Consider the following 13,560-nt stretch of genomic DNA (forward strand, 5'->3'; position numbering starts at 1 on the left):
CTGAATTTTTATTCTGTAAATGGATTTTTTAGTGAAATCAGTTCTTGCTTTATAGAACAGTATCTTCTCTTATTCTGAAACTCTGTTTTGTTTTTGGTTTTCTAAATATTCTCTGTGATTTGTTTTGGTCCCTGTCAGTCATGTTAGAGGATTTTCTCAAACATGTGGCAGGCCTTGGTGTCCTAATATGTTGAGTGAGAAACACTCAGAAGCTCTATAGACGTGAGCAGAGTTTGGAGACTGATGGCTTTCACCACTGTGGGACTGGGCAGGCCCTATTTCATCAGGAAAATTCTAAGTTGTCATTTTAGGTACACATTTCTTTTCTGTTGGGGGTGGGGGCGGCTTTGCTGGGTCTTTCTCTGGTTCAGAGAGAAGGGGCTGCTCTCTAGTTGGGGTGCATGGGCTTCAGTAGTTGTGGAGCAGGGCTTTAGTTGCTCTGTGGCATGTGGAATCTTCCCTGACCAGGGATCAAACCCGTGTTCCCTACATTGGCAGGCGGATTCTTATCCACTGCACTAGGGAAGTCCAATGTAGACATTTCTTTTGGACTGGTTTCCTAAGAGAGGAATTCTCCAGTTTCTTATGAGGTCAACATGAGTCTGGTGGCCACTTTTCATCAGGGTGAGTAAGTTTGAGGGATGTCAACATTCAGTTTGTAGACTTTATTTTGTTTCCCTGTTTTCAGTCAGACTCACCCTTCTTTTCAGTTGAGTCTGGTGTCCTCGAATCCATGGATTTCCTGGTTCAGCTTCTCCACAGTGAGCTTCCTTCCCTCTGTTGTGTTGGGAAGGCTGCAATCTTCTGGCTCTTTGGTTGGGGGAGTTGCATTTTAACAGATCCCTATATAAACTGCCAAATAAATGTTCCTGTTTTCAGCTTTGCCCTTCAGCCCTCCCTCCTTGTGTCTGCAAGCTTCCTGGTAGTATTCTGTATGGAAAATGACTGACTTCTTGGCTTTCTGCCCTGATAGCTTAGGTTTTAGCCATCTTCCAGCTTTTTAGGCAGTCACACACTTCCAGCGTTTCACTGAAGTCCTGTTTGCCGATGATCTTTTCTCAAGTTTTCTCTACATTTGTGGCTTTAGGGTTTTTGCATTTCTGTACAGTTACTTGACTGGAGCATCAGGAGAAATCAAAGATTACTGTCAATATTTCACCTACCATGTTTGATTGGCCACCATTAAATGGACTCTAGGGCTTCCAAGTGGCTCAGTGGTAAAGAATTTGCCTGCCAATCAGGAGACAAGTGTTTGATCCCTGGGTCAGGAACATTCCCTGGGGAAGGAAATGACAACTCACTCCAGTATGCTTGCCTTGGTAATTCCATGGACAGAGGAGCCTGGTGGGCTACAGTCCCTGGGGTTGAAAAAGAGTCAAACACAACTTAGTGACTAAACAACAACAACAAATGGTCTCCAGCTGTTTAAGTGTGTTATAACCCCAGGTATTTAATAAGTTCCTGGGTGGTAGTTAACTGTGACTCATTTTCTCAAACAATGTTTAGCTTGGTGCCCAGAATCTCATAAGTGCTAATAAATCCTGTGCTGATTGAAACTGGAATTCAATAGGGGCCTATTAATCACTGTGCTTAAGAGGGGAGGGATACAGATGTAAATAATTTCCCACTGAGGAAGTCCTAGTCTAGTGGGGGATTTAGAATAAGTATATATCACAGAAATAGGTTATGTAAAAGCAGGACCATGACAGCACAAAGGATACATATTTGGGGTAAACTTCCTGACACTTTGAAGTCAATGTCAGGAATGACTGTCAAGATCTTTCACAGAATCTTCCAGAACATTGGGCTGGATAAGCCATGGTTTGACCAGGTCTATCTTTTTTTTTTTTTTTTTAACTGGAGTATAATTGCTCTGGGCTTCCCAGGTGGCACAGTGGTAGAGAATCCGCCTGCCAATGCAGCAGACACGGGAGATGCGGGCTCAGTCCCTGGGTTGGGAAGATCCCCTAGAGGAGGAAACGGCAACTTGCTCCAGTATTCTTACCTGGAAAATTCCACCGACGGAGGAGCCTGGCAGGCTATAGTCCATGACTGAGCAACTGAGCACATAATTGCTTTACAACGTTGTATTAGTTTCTGCTGTATGACAACGTTAGTCAGCTGTAAGTATATATATGTCCCCTGACTCTTGAGTCTTCCTCCTACTCTCTCCATCTCACTCCTCTGGGTCATTACATAACACTGAGCTGAGCTCCCTGTGCTATACGGCAGCTTCCCATTAGCTATCTATTTTATGCACAGTAATGTATATATTGGAGAAGGCAATGGCAACCCACTCCAGTACTCTTGCCTGGAAACTCCCATGGACAGAAGAGCCTGGTAGGCTGCAGTCCATGGGGTCTCGAAGAGTCGGATAAGACTGAGCGACTTCACTTTCACTTTTCACTTTCATGCTTTGGAGAAGGAAATGGCAACCCACTCCAGAGTTCTTGCCTGGAGAATCCCAGGGACGGCGGAGCCTGGTGGGCTGCCAGCTATGGGGTCGCACATGACTGAAGCGACTTAGCAGCAGCAGCAGCAGCAGCAGCAACAGTGTATATATGTCAATGCTACTCTCTCAGTTTATCCCACCCTCTCCCAGGGACGGGGGAGCCTGGTGGGCTGCTGTCTATGGGGTCGCACAGAGTCGGACATGACTGAAGCGACTTAGCAGCAGCAGCAGCAGCTCCTTCCCTTGCTGTGTCCAAAAGTCCGTTCTCTATGTCAGCATCTCTATTCCTGCCCTGCAGATAGGTTCACCTGTAAAATTTTTCTAGATTCCATATATATGTGTTAATACACAATATTTATTTTGCTCTTTCTGACTTACTTCACTCTGTATGACTGACTCTAGGTTCATCTACATCGCTACAGGACCAGGTACATCTTGGTCATGTCTTCAATGCCCAAAGTTTCATTCTTATTCAGAGAGTCACTCAGTATTAACAATGTATTGTGTTATAAGGAAAATATACATAATTGAGAAAGTAGAAACTAAAGTAGAAACTAAAGAGTCTCTCCTATTCATTCATATATTTACTATGATTTGACAAACATTACTTTTAAAATATCAGACTTGTATATATTCTACAATGCTTAAATTTTTTTTACTCCTTTTCAAAGGGACATATACACAACCAAGTCTGTACCCCCAAAGGATCCACACACTGATCCACAGGAAAGCCAGCAGGAATTTAACTGTGGCACTGTGGTGTTGGAGAAGACTCTTTTTTTTTTTTTTTTAATTTATTTATTTATTTTTAATTTTTACTTTACAATTCTGTATTGGTTTTGGCATAGATTGATGGAGAAGACTCTTGAGAGTCCCTTGGACTGCAAGGAGATCCAATCAGTCCATTCTGAGGGAGATCAACCCTGGGATTTCTTTGGAAGGAATGTTGCTAAAGCTGAAGCTCCAGTACTTTGGCCACCTCATGAGAAGAGTTGACTCATTGGAAAAGACTCTGATGCTGGGAGGGATTGGGGGCAGGAGGAGAAGGGGACGACAGAGGATGAGATGGCTGGATGGCATCATGGACTTGATGGACGTGAGTCTGAGTAAACTCCAGGAGATTGTGATGGACAGGGAGGCCATGAATCGTGCTGCGATTCATGGGGTCACAAAGAGTCGGACATGACTGAGCGACTGAACTGAACTGAACTGAACTGAGTTCATTCACTCAAGCCAGGTTAATTGAGCAATAATCTACCATGAGATAAAAAAATGGTCATCTTTAATTCTGCCAAATAATTTTGCTTTATGTCTTAGGTCGGGTTTGAGGGGAGACGTCTCTGAGGCTGAAATTTGCTTGCAGGGAGTACTCTTGACAGCACTGCTTACAGAAGGGTTAAGCAGAGTTGACCTGTGATGCTGGCTCAAAAGAGGCCTCAACTGATTTTATGGGAACGCTCTGGAGCAGGGATGGCCTGTCAGAGTTGGTTTTTTAAAAAAAATATTGATTTATTTATTAGGACTTCCCTGTAGCTCAAACAGTAAAGAATCTGCCTGCAGTGCAGGAGATGAGGGTTCGATCCCTGGGTCGGGAAGATCCTCTGGAGAAGGGAATGGCAATTCACTCCAGTATTCTTGCCTGCAGAATTCCATGGACAGAGAAGCCTGGTAGGTCACAAAGAGTCGGATATGACTGAGCAACTAACACACACATACACATTTATTTATTAGTGGAGTATAGTTGCTTTACAATGTTGTGTTATTTTCTGCTGTACAGCAAAGTAAATCAACCATACCTATATCCCCTCTTCCTTAGATTTCTTTCCCATTTAGGTCACCACAGAGCACTGAGTAGAGTTCGCTGAGCTCTACAGTAGGTTCTCATTAGTTACCTATTTTATTGTACATAGTATCGGTAGCGTATAAATCCCAATCTCCCAATCCGCCCTACCTCCCCTTCCCCTCCCCCCTTGGCATCCATACATTTGTTCTCCACATCTGTGTCTCTGTCTCTGCCTTGCAAATAAGTCCATATGTACCATTTTCCTAGATTCCGCATGTGTGCATTAATATATGATATTTGTTTTTCTGAACCTTGTATGACAGTCTCTAGAGCCATCCATGGGAGTTGTCCTAATTGAGATAGAGGACCAATCATTGGATACTGGCTGCCCCTGGGGAGGTAACCTAATCTTAGATGAAGCAGCTTGCCCTGTGCAGGGCAGTTCCCACAGACATGGTGAGCTGCCATCAGCCTCAGGTAAAAATGGGGAACTTGGGAGCTTGAATGGTGCATCACAGTATCCACTACACCAATGTTGTAAGGCACTTAGGAAGCCTTTATACTGTCTGTTTCTGCAAAGAAATACAGTAAGGAATGGTCAGTCTATGCCTTTCCGTGCACTCCTCTTTTATCAAAAACACAACAGAAACCAAATCTCTGAATAGCAGAACTGCAAGGTAGACAACTCGAAATCCATTCTCAGTGAATACCTTCATGGAGTTCAGACACTTTCTGCCCACCTGCCTTTCAGTTCTGTTCTTTACTGTCACCCCAGAAGACTAGAAGTCAGGACAGAGCCTATCTGGAAAGGTAATGCAATTTTCTCTCTTATTTTGGAGGCCCTGAAGTATGATACTTACCATGCAAAGGATCTGATATTTTATCATGAAAGTGAAAGTGAAGTTGCTCAGTCGTGTCTGACTCTTTGTGACCCGTGGACTGTAGCCTACCAAGCTCCTCTGTCCATGGGATTCTCCAGGCAAGAATACTGGAGTGGGTTGCCATTTCCTTCTCCAGGGGATCTTCCCGACCCAGGGATCGAACCCAGGTCTCCCACATTGCAGGCAGACGCTTTAACCTCTGCACACCAGGGAAGCCCTTAAATACAAGAATACAGTCTCTCAGAAAACCTCCTATAGAGACACAGAACTTCAGATCCAAGTACTAACATCAAAGATTTCAAGGGAGGAAAGGAAGCCAGGTTGAAAGAAGAAGGGGGAGGAGGTGGGAGAGGGGGGTGAAAGGGGTGGACTTACAGACGTCTCCTGCCACCTACAGATGCCCAGACGTTATGGGACTTTTCCCTGGGCCTCCAGAGAAGGGAGGACTGGAACTTGGCCCTACCAGAAATCAGACCAGACCAGAACCAGAATTCGAGTTCTCTGCCAATAGGAGGTAATCAATCTCCTGAGGGCCCTTCGACCAGATTCCTGCATCCAGGAGCGGGGGACTAGAAAAACAGGGAAGGATAGGAAGGGTTAAGGAGAGGAAAGAGAGAGGGGAGGGGAGAGAGGTCCATAAGGTCTCTTGTTCCTTACCAGTCGGGGCACTCTGGCCAGTTGTCCACGTCAGGAGGAGACCAGGGACAAAAGGGTCCCAGTTGCGGCCACTGGGTCTGGTCCATTGGCAGGCAAGCTGGCCCCTGAGTACCCCGAGTGGTCAGGATGTCAGTCTCAGTGAAGAAGAGTCCCACCAGAGTCGCCATTTGTTGCAGGAAGGTGGACCCCTTCCAGGGCCCGAAACTGGGCTCTTGTCTAACACTCGGAAATGAATTGTCCGAGGAGACACGTGCTGACAAAGCAAGAGATTTTATTGGGAAAGGGCACCCGGGTGGAGAGCAGTATAGACAGGCGTAATGTAGGAACATCTTTAAGTCAAGAAAATGACATATCTCTCACCCTAATCCTAACCATGGTATAACATGTCCATTCCAGTTAAGCCTTTTGCAGGAGTGTCCTACCTTTGGGATTCAGCTGTACAAATACGCAAAGTGATCAAGTAACTTACAGTGGCAAAGCTGTATAAACACAATCTTTATAAGAGTTGTGGTCTTTTTCAAGATCCTGGAACTGTAAATATATCATGTATGGGTGTAATTTCCCAGAACTGTAAATATATCATGTATGAGTGGGTAATCAAAGAAAACTGGCAGTAAAATAGTGTATAATGGCTTGCTGGCTAGATGAACCTATTAGGTTTCAAACCTTTTATTCAACATTAAAATGGACGTGATTGTTCAAAGTTTCTAAAGGTGGTTTGTACTCAGCCCATTTGCAGTTGGTGGTTCTCATGCTCATGAGGATAAAGAGCTATTGATGAATGAGGAAACCACTAGAAGGAAAATGGGGTGTTTCATTCAAATCAATAGTAAAAACAAAGCTTTTTGGGTAGGAGGAATCTGGCATTAGTGTTTTTTTTGTTGGCAACTCTTCATCTTCTTAGCTTTACTCTAAAGGTTATTTGGATGTATGTATTAAAGGGAAGAGTAACGGTGCTGATATATTTGGTTGACTTAAGCAAAGACAAAATCGGCTTTATTCTTTTTATGGAAGCATGCATTTTTCATATTAGTTGTCAGTGTAATACATGGTCTATAGAATACTCAAATACGGAGAACAGTTGCCAAGTTTCCATGTGAACTTATGTTATACCTAAGGAAAATCAAAGGTCTACAAAGCACTTTTATTTGAGTTATTCCTCTAAAAATTTAGAAGACTTGTAAAAATGTTAGATGACACCAAAATGTAAATACTAACATTTACCATAAAATGGAACAAAACACACTTTGACTGATTTAGCAGGTCGAAATGGAAAGCGTAATAGGGTATCTATAATTCACATGCAGTGGCAGAGCTGCCATGGGCAAAAAAAGTCTTGCGTCTATGCGTGCAGGGTCACTTCGGTCATATCTGACTTTTTGCAACCCCATAGACTGTGGCCTGCCCCGCTTCTCTGTCAGGGAGGGGAGTTCTCCAGGCAAGAACACTGGAGCGTATTGGCCAATACTGGTTGCCATACCCTCCTAGAGCACTATATTTCCTGCTGCCCTAGCTACCAACCCCCCTCAATACCTGGTGCTGCCAGAACTCCTGTGACCCAAGCAGCTGCACCACCTCCACACCTGGCCCTCATAGGGGCAAACCCAAGTCCTCCAGGGCAGCCTCACGAGCTAAAGCCCAGTGGACGACCCACATGTAGAGGTGGAAACAGAGCCACAGTTGAAACCCAAGGACAGTGTGGCTAAGGAAGAAGACCCAAAACCTTCCCATCAGCTGTAAAGGTGCAGATTAAATCCACATGATCAACTAGGCAGACTCTGTGTCTACGGAATATATAAAATGGCATTGAAAGCTCCCACCAAAGAAAATGACTAGTTCTGATAGCTGTGGACATTGGAGGCAAGAACACACAGGAGTAGGACCAGATTAGAATCTGAGCTGCCCCCACAGCAGGTCTAGAGATCAGCACAGTGTTGGAGGACATCCTAGGGAGAAATAAAGCCCTGAGCCTTGAAGTCAGTGGGAGCACTGACTCCAAGACTCTAGACTACCAGAGAACTGACCCTAGGGAGTATAAAATAGTGAGAACTCACACAAAGGAAACTTGAATACAAGTTTCCTTGAATATAAGACCCGGCATTATCCAACCACCAGTAGCACCCCGTGCAGGATGCCTCATCTAAACAACAAACAAAACAAAAATACAAACCAAATCATTAGCAGACAGGATTACCACCTCACACAGCCTTGCCCATCAGAGGAAAAACAAACAAACAAAGAAAAACTCAACACAAGTCTCACCCTATACAAAGCTTACACAAACTACTGGACCAACCTGAGGAGGGCAGAACCCAAAAGGAAGAACGAACTCAACCTTCTTCAAGGAAAGAATTCAACTTTCCTTGAAGCCTGGGAAAAGGAGACCTCAAACACAATAAGTTTAAAAAAATATAATGAAAAGGCAGAGAAATACTACACACGCAGCTTTTCCATTTTACCATTGGCGGGCTGAGAAGAAGCGCATGACTTATTGGCATCAGAGGACAACATGTGTCCTGACTACAGAATCTTCAAATCAATAGATGAAAGTAGTTCAAAGTATTTTCTGCCAAACTGGACTCACTGTAAAATAAATTGCTCTGCTACTTTAGGCCTATAAGGAAAAGGTGTGCAAGATCTAGCCAAGCTCATATAGAACTCTCTGCTATCTCTCTCTTTAAAAAAAATTTTTTTTTAATTATTTTTTGGCTGAACTGCATGGCGAGGTCTTTGTTCCCCAACCAGGGATCTAACTGCTGCCGCCTGCAGTGGAAGTGCGGAGTCCCAACTGCTGGACCATCAGGGAAATCCCACTACCGTACGTGCTCTCACACTCACATGCATATGTAACATGTGAACATATATACATACGTCTATAATACATGTATTTGTGTATATATGTTATGTACATACAATCTGTAACTTGAGGTCCATCATCTATTTCTACATCATTATTGCCTCCTTACTCCCACCTCAAATCCTAGTCCCCTGTCCCCTCTTTTAATAAGCTTGCTGTTGTTCTTTAGTTGCTAAGTCTTGTCCAACTCTTTTGTGACCCCATGGACTGTAGCCCACCAGGCTCCTCTGCCCATGGGATTTCCCAGGCAAGAATACTGGATTGGGGGACTTTCCTGGTGGTACAGTGGATAAGAGTCTGCCTGCCAGTGCAGGGGACACGGGTTCAATCCCTGGTCCGGGAAAATTCCACATGCCTCCGAACAACCAAGTCCAGCAGCCGCAGCTGTTGAAGCGCGCGCGCCTAGATCCTATGCTCTACAACAGGAGAACCCTGCGCATCTCAACTAGAGTAGCCCCTGCTCACGGCAACTAGAAAAAGCCTGCACAGCAACGAAGACCCAGTGCAACCAAAAATAATAAATAAATAGTTTTTTTATAAAGAATACTGGACAGGGTTGCCATTTCCTTCTCCAGGGGACCTTCCCCAGGGGACCTTCCCCACCCAGGGATCGAACCTGCATCTCCTGAAGTGGCAGGGGTGGCTTCTTCACCACTGAGCCACCAGGGAAACGCCCTTAATAATCTCTGGAAGAGCAAGCAGCCAGTAACAGTCTGGTACTGTAGAAGTCAGGGCAACCTTGCATCACTCATTGCTGTGTGTTTATTTGCAATCTGGACTCAGCATGACAGTTGCTTTAGCTCAGCTGATGGGGAACAGAAAAGAGGGTGGACTCAAGCCTGAGTTTCCTGGCTCCAACCCTCGGGCACAGAATGGATTACAGACATCCTCCAACCTCCAGCATATCTCCCAGGACCAAGGTCTTCATTCAACAAAGATTTACTCTCCACCTAGTAGATACCAGGCCCTGGAGTTACAACAGAGAGAGGAAAAAAAAAAAAAAAAGACCTGAAACAGTTCAGTGCAAAATACTAGACCATGGGGATAATCGAGGTAGGGATCCATTTTTTTATGGACAACTGCCTTTCACTGGACCATTTATTAAATAGTTAATTATTCCCCACTGCTGCATATTGCTACTGTCATACATCAAGATCCTGTATGCTTTTGGGTATATTTCTGGGCTCTCTATGATTAAGCATTCTGTTGATCTATTTGTGTATTCCTTCAGTTTTAATTTTTTTAATTAAAGCAAATTCTAAAAAATAAAAATAAAATTTTAAACTTAGAGCAAAGTCAAAAGAACTGTATAATGAACAAGGGCATAGCTATCATGGAGATTCTACATTCACTGATGCTTTGCTATACTTTATCATGTATCCATCCAGCTGTCCATTACTCTATCCAACTATCCATTGATCCATCTTCTCTTTGGTGTATTTCCAAATAAATTGCAAGCATCAGTACACTATTCCCTAAATACAACACTACACTTTAAAAATTATTATAATTTTATATAGTAAGGTTATAGTTTTGCAGTTATCACAACTGAAATGTTCAATTATATATTTAAGAAATTTTGATATTTAAAGTAATTTCCTATTAAGACTGAAAAATCAAATAGTTGGAAACTTGAAGTCTTGCTGGATCAAGGTAAACAGAGCTTATGCTCCTCCCAAACCCAGGCTCTTGATTCTAGATCAACTGGAAGGAGAGGAGTTCAGATAACTTTACTCTGACTATCTGAGTCCCTGGGATCTTTACAACTGAGATATTTGTAGTTTCAAATATTTAGTTTCATGTTGCCAGAGGAGGAGGCGTGAACTTAACTCTGAGGGCAGACTATCCTCTTGTTCCTCTGTTCTTAGAAAAACATGTGAACGGACATTTTGGTAAAGAAAGATCCTATTCTGTAATAAACAGATCCAAGATAATGAGGAACTACACTGTTCTGAGTAGTATTTCCAACATCTGGGCATTACATCCCTGCAAATCTGAGTCCTTCCATTCTTTTCTTTTTTACAAAAAAATTTTTGACTGGGCTATGTGGAACGTTAGTACCCCCACCAGGGAAGGAACCCATGCCCCCTGCATTGGAAGCATGGAGTCTTAACCACTCAATCACCAGGGAAGTCCTCTTCCATTCTTTTCTATAAAGAAATATGATTTCTTTAAGATCATGTTCAGTTCAGTCGCTCAGTCATATCCAGCTCTTTGTGACCCCATGGACTGCAGCGTGCCAGGCGTCCCTGTCCATCACCAAATCATGGAGCTTGCTCAAACTCATGTCCATCGAGTCAGTGATGCCATCCAACCATCTCATCCTCTGTCGTCCCCTTCTCCTCCTGCCTTCAGTCTTTCCCAGCATCAGGGTCTTTTCCCATAAGGGCCGGTCTTCACATCAGGTGGCCAAAGTATTGGAGTTTCAGCATCAGTCCTTCCGATGAATATTCAGGACTGATTTCCTTTAGGATGGACTGGTTGGATCTCCTTACAGTCCAAGGGACTCTCAAGAGTCTTCTCCAACACCACAGTTCAAAAGCATCAGTTCTTTGGTGCTCAGCTGTCTTTATAGTCCAACTCTCACATCCATACATGACTACTGGAAAAACCATAGCGCGGACTAGATGGACCTTTGTCAGCAAAGTAAGGTCTCTGCTTTTTAATATGCTGTCTAGGTTGGTCATACCTTTTCTTCCAAGGACCAAGTGTCTTTTAAAAAATTCATGGCTGCAGTCACCATCTGCAGTGATTCTGGAGCCCCTAAAAATAAAGTCTGACACTGTTTCCATTGTTTCCCCATCTATTTGCCATGGAGAGATGGGACTGGATGCCATGATCTTAGTTTTTTGAATGTTGTGTTTTAAGCCAGCTTTTTCACTCTCCTCTTTCACTTTCATCGAGAGGCTCTTTAGTTCCTCTTCACTTTCTGCCATAAGGGTGGTGTCATCTGTGTATCTGAAGTTATTGATATTTCTCCTGGCAATCTTGATTCCAGCTTGTGCTTCTTCCAGCCCAGCGTTTCTCATGATGTAATCTGCATATAAGTTAAATAAGCAGGGTGACAATATACAGCCTTGACGTACTCCTTTCCCAATTTGAAAGCAGTCTGTTGTTTCATGTCTGGTTCTAACTGTTGCTTCTTGACCTGCACACAATTTCTCAGGAGGCAGGTAAGGTGGTCTGATATTCATATCTCTTGAAGAATTTTCCACAGTTTGTTGTGATCCACATAGTCAAAGGCTATGGCAATAAAGGAGAAATAGATGTTTTTCTGGAACTCGCTTGCTTTTTCAATGATCCAACGGATGTTGGCAATTTGATCTCTGGTTCCTCTGCCTTTCCTAAATCCAGCTTGAACATCTGGAAGTTCATGGTTCACGTATTGTTGAAGCCTGGTTTAGAGAATTTTGAGCATTACTTTGCTAGCATATGAGATGAGGGCAATTGTGCAGTAGTTTGAGCATTCTTTGGCATTGCCTTTCTTTGGGATTGGAATGAAAACTGACCATTTCCAGTCCTATGTCACTGCTGAGTTTTCCAAATTTGCTGGTATATTGAGTGCAGCACACTTTCACAGCATCATCTTTTAGGATTTGAAATAGCTCAACTGGAATTCCATCACCTCCACTAGCTTTGTTCGTAGTGATGCTTCCTAAGGCCCACTTGACTTCGCATTCCAGGAAGTCTGGCTCTAGGTGAGTGATCAGACCATCATGGTTATCTGGGTCATGGAGATCTTATTTGTATAGTTCTGTTTATTTTTGCCACCTCTTCTTAATATCTTTTGCTTCTCTTAGATCCATACCATTTCTGTGCTTTATTGTGCCCATCTTTGCATGAAATGTTCCCTTGGTATCTCTAATTTTCTTGAAGAGATCTCTAGTCTTTCCCATTCTGTTGTTTTCCTCTATTTCTTTGCATTGATTGCTGAAGAAGGCTTTCTTATCTCTTCTTGGTATTCTTTAGAATTCTGCATTCAAATGGGTATATCTTTCCTTTTCTGCTTTGCCTTTAGCTTCTCTTCTTTTCTAAATTAAGAGATCTTATAAGGCCTAAGATCATGTAATGTTAGGCAAAAGAGCCATGCTGGTAAAATAACCAGCAAAATGAGTTTATTCAAGAATAGCAGAGAATCACAATTTGGGACAAGCAAAGTAATGGAAAGTAACGGTGAACCACAGGCAAGTGGGGAAACACTGGAGAGGGACTTGCTCTCATTGGGGAAGGAGGAAGTTGGGGTGGGCTGGGTGGTTCTTCATTGGCTGCAGACGGTGAGCAGCTGGGTTCAGAAAGCTGGCGTCCGTAAGCTGTGGTGGGTGAGAGCGCCCCCTTCAGGGCTTCCTGACTGCATTGAAAAGAAGGTTGTCTTGATCCATTTTCAGTTTCTTACTTAAATGTGCTTTTGTTCTTTTCTGTCCTTGAAAATGATTGACTATTCGTGCAGATGTGTATGTGTGTCCGTGGGTTCTTGTTTAAACTAGTATGAAAGTACCCGGTGCGTAATAAGTCCTTAATAAAAGTTAATTATTATTAATAGTAAGAATACTGGACTTCTGCTGGAGGCTCAGACTATTCCTTTTTTGGTGTAAAGGAAGTGAACATTAAAGGTTGAGGCACTGGGCATAGCTGAGTCACAGATTATTACAGAATACTATTCACTTATTGTCTAGTTATTGTGGTTGATTTTTCAGAGAAATGAATGCTACCTATTGGGAAACAATTGACTAGGAATTTGTGCTTGAGACTTAGGCAGAGAAACAAAGGAGAACTTTGAGATATAGAGAGGATGGAGAGACAGAAAAAAAAAAAAAAACGTACAGAAGAACTGAGGTTTCCCACCCTGCCATCTTCACTTCTCCCTTCAAAACCTCTCCTCAGCAGAGGATTTTAAACTTAGTCACAACAAGGTATGAATTAATAACAGTTG

The sequence above is a fragment of the Oryx dammah genome, unplaced genomic scaffold, assembly GCF_014754425.2.
Source record: "Oryx dammah isolate SB20612 unplaced genomic scaffold, SCBI_Odam_1.1 HiC_scaffold_10, whole genome shotgun sequence".
Taxonomy (NCBI): Eukaryota; Metazoa; Chordata; class Mammalia; order Artiodactyla; family Bovidae; genus Oryx; species Oryx dammah.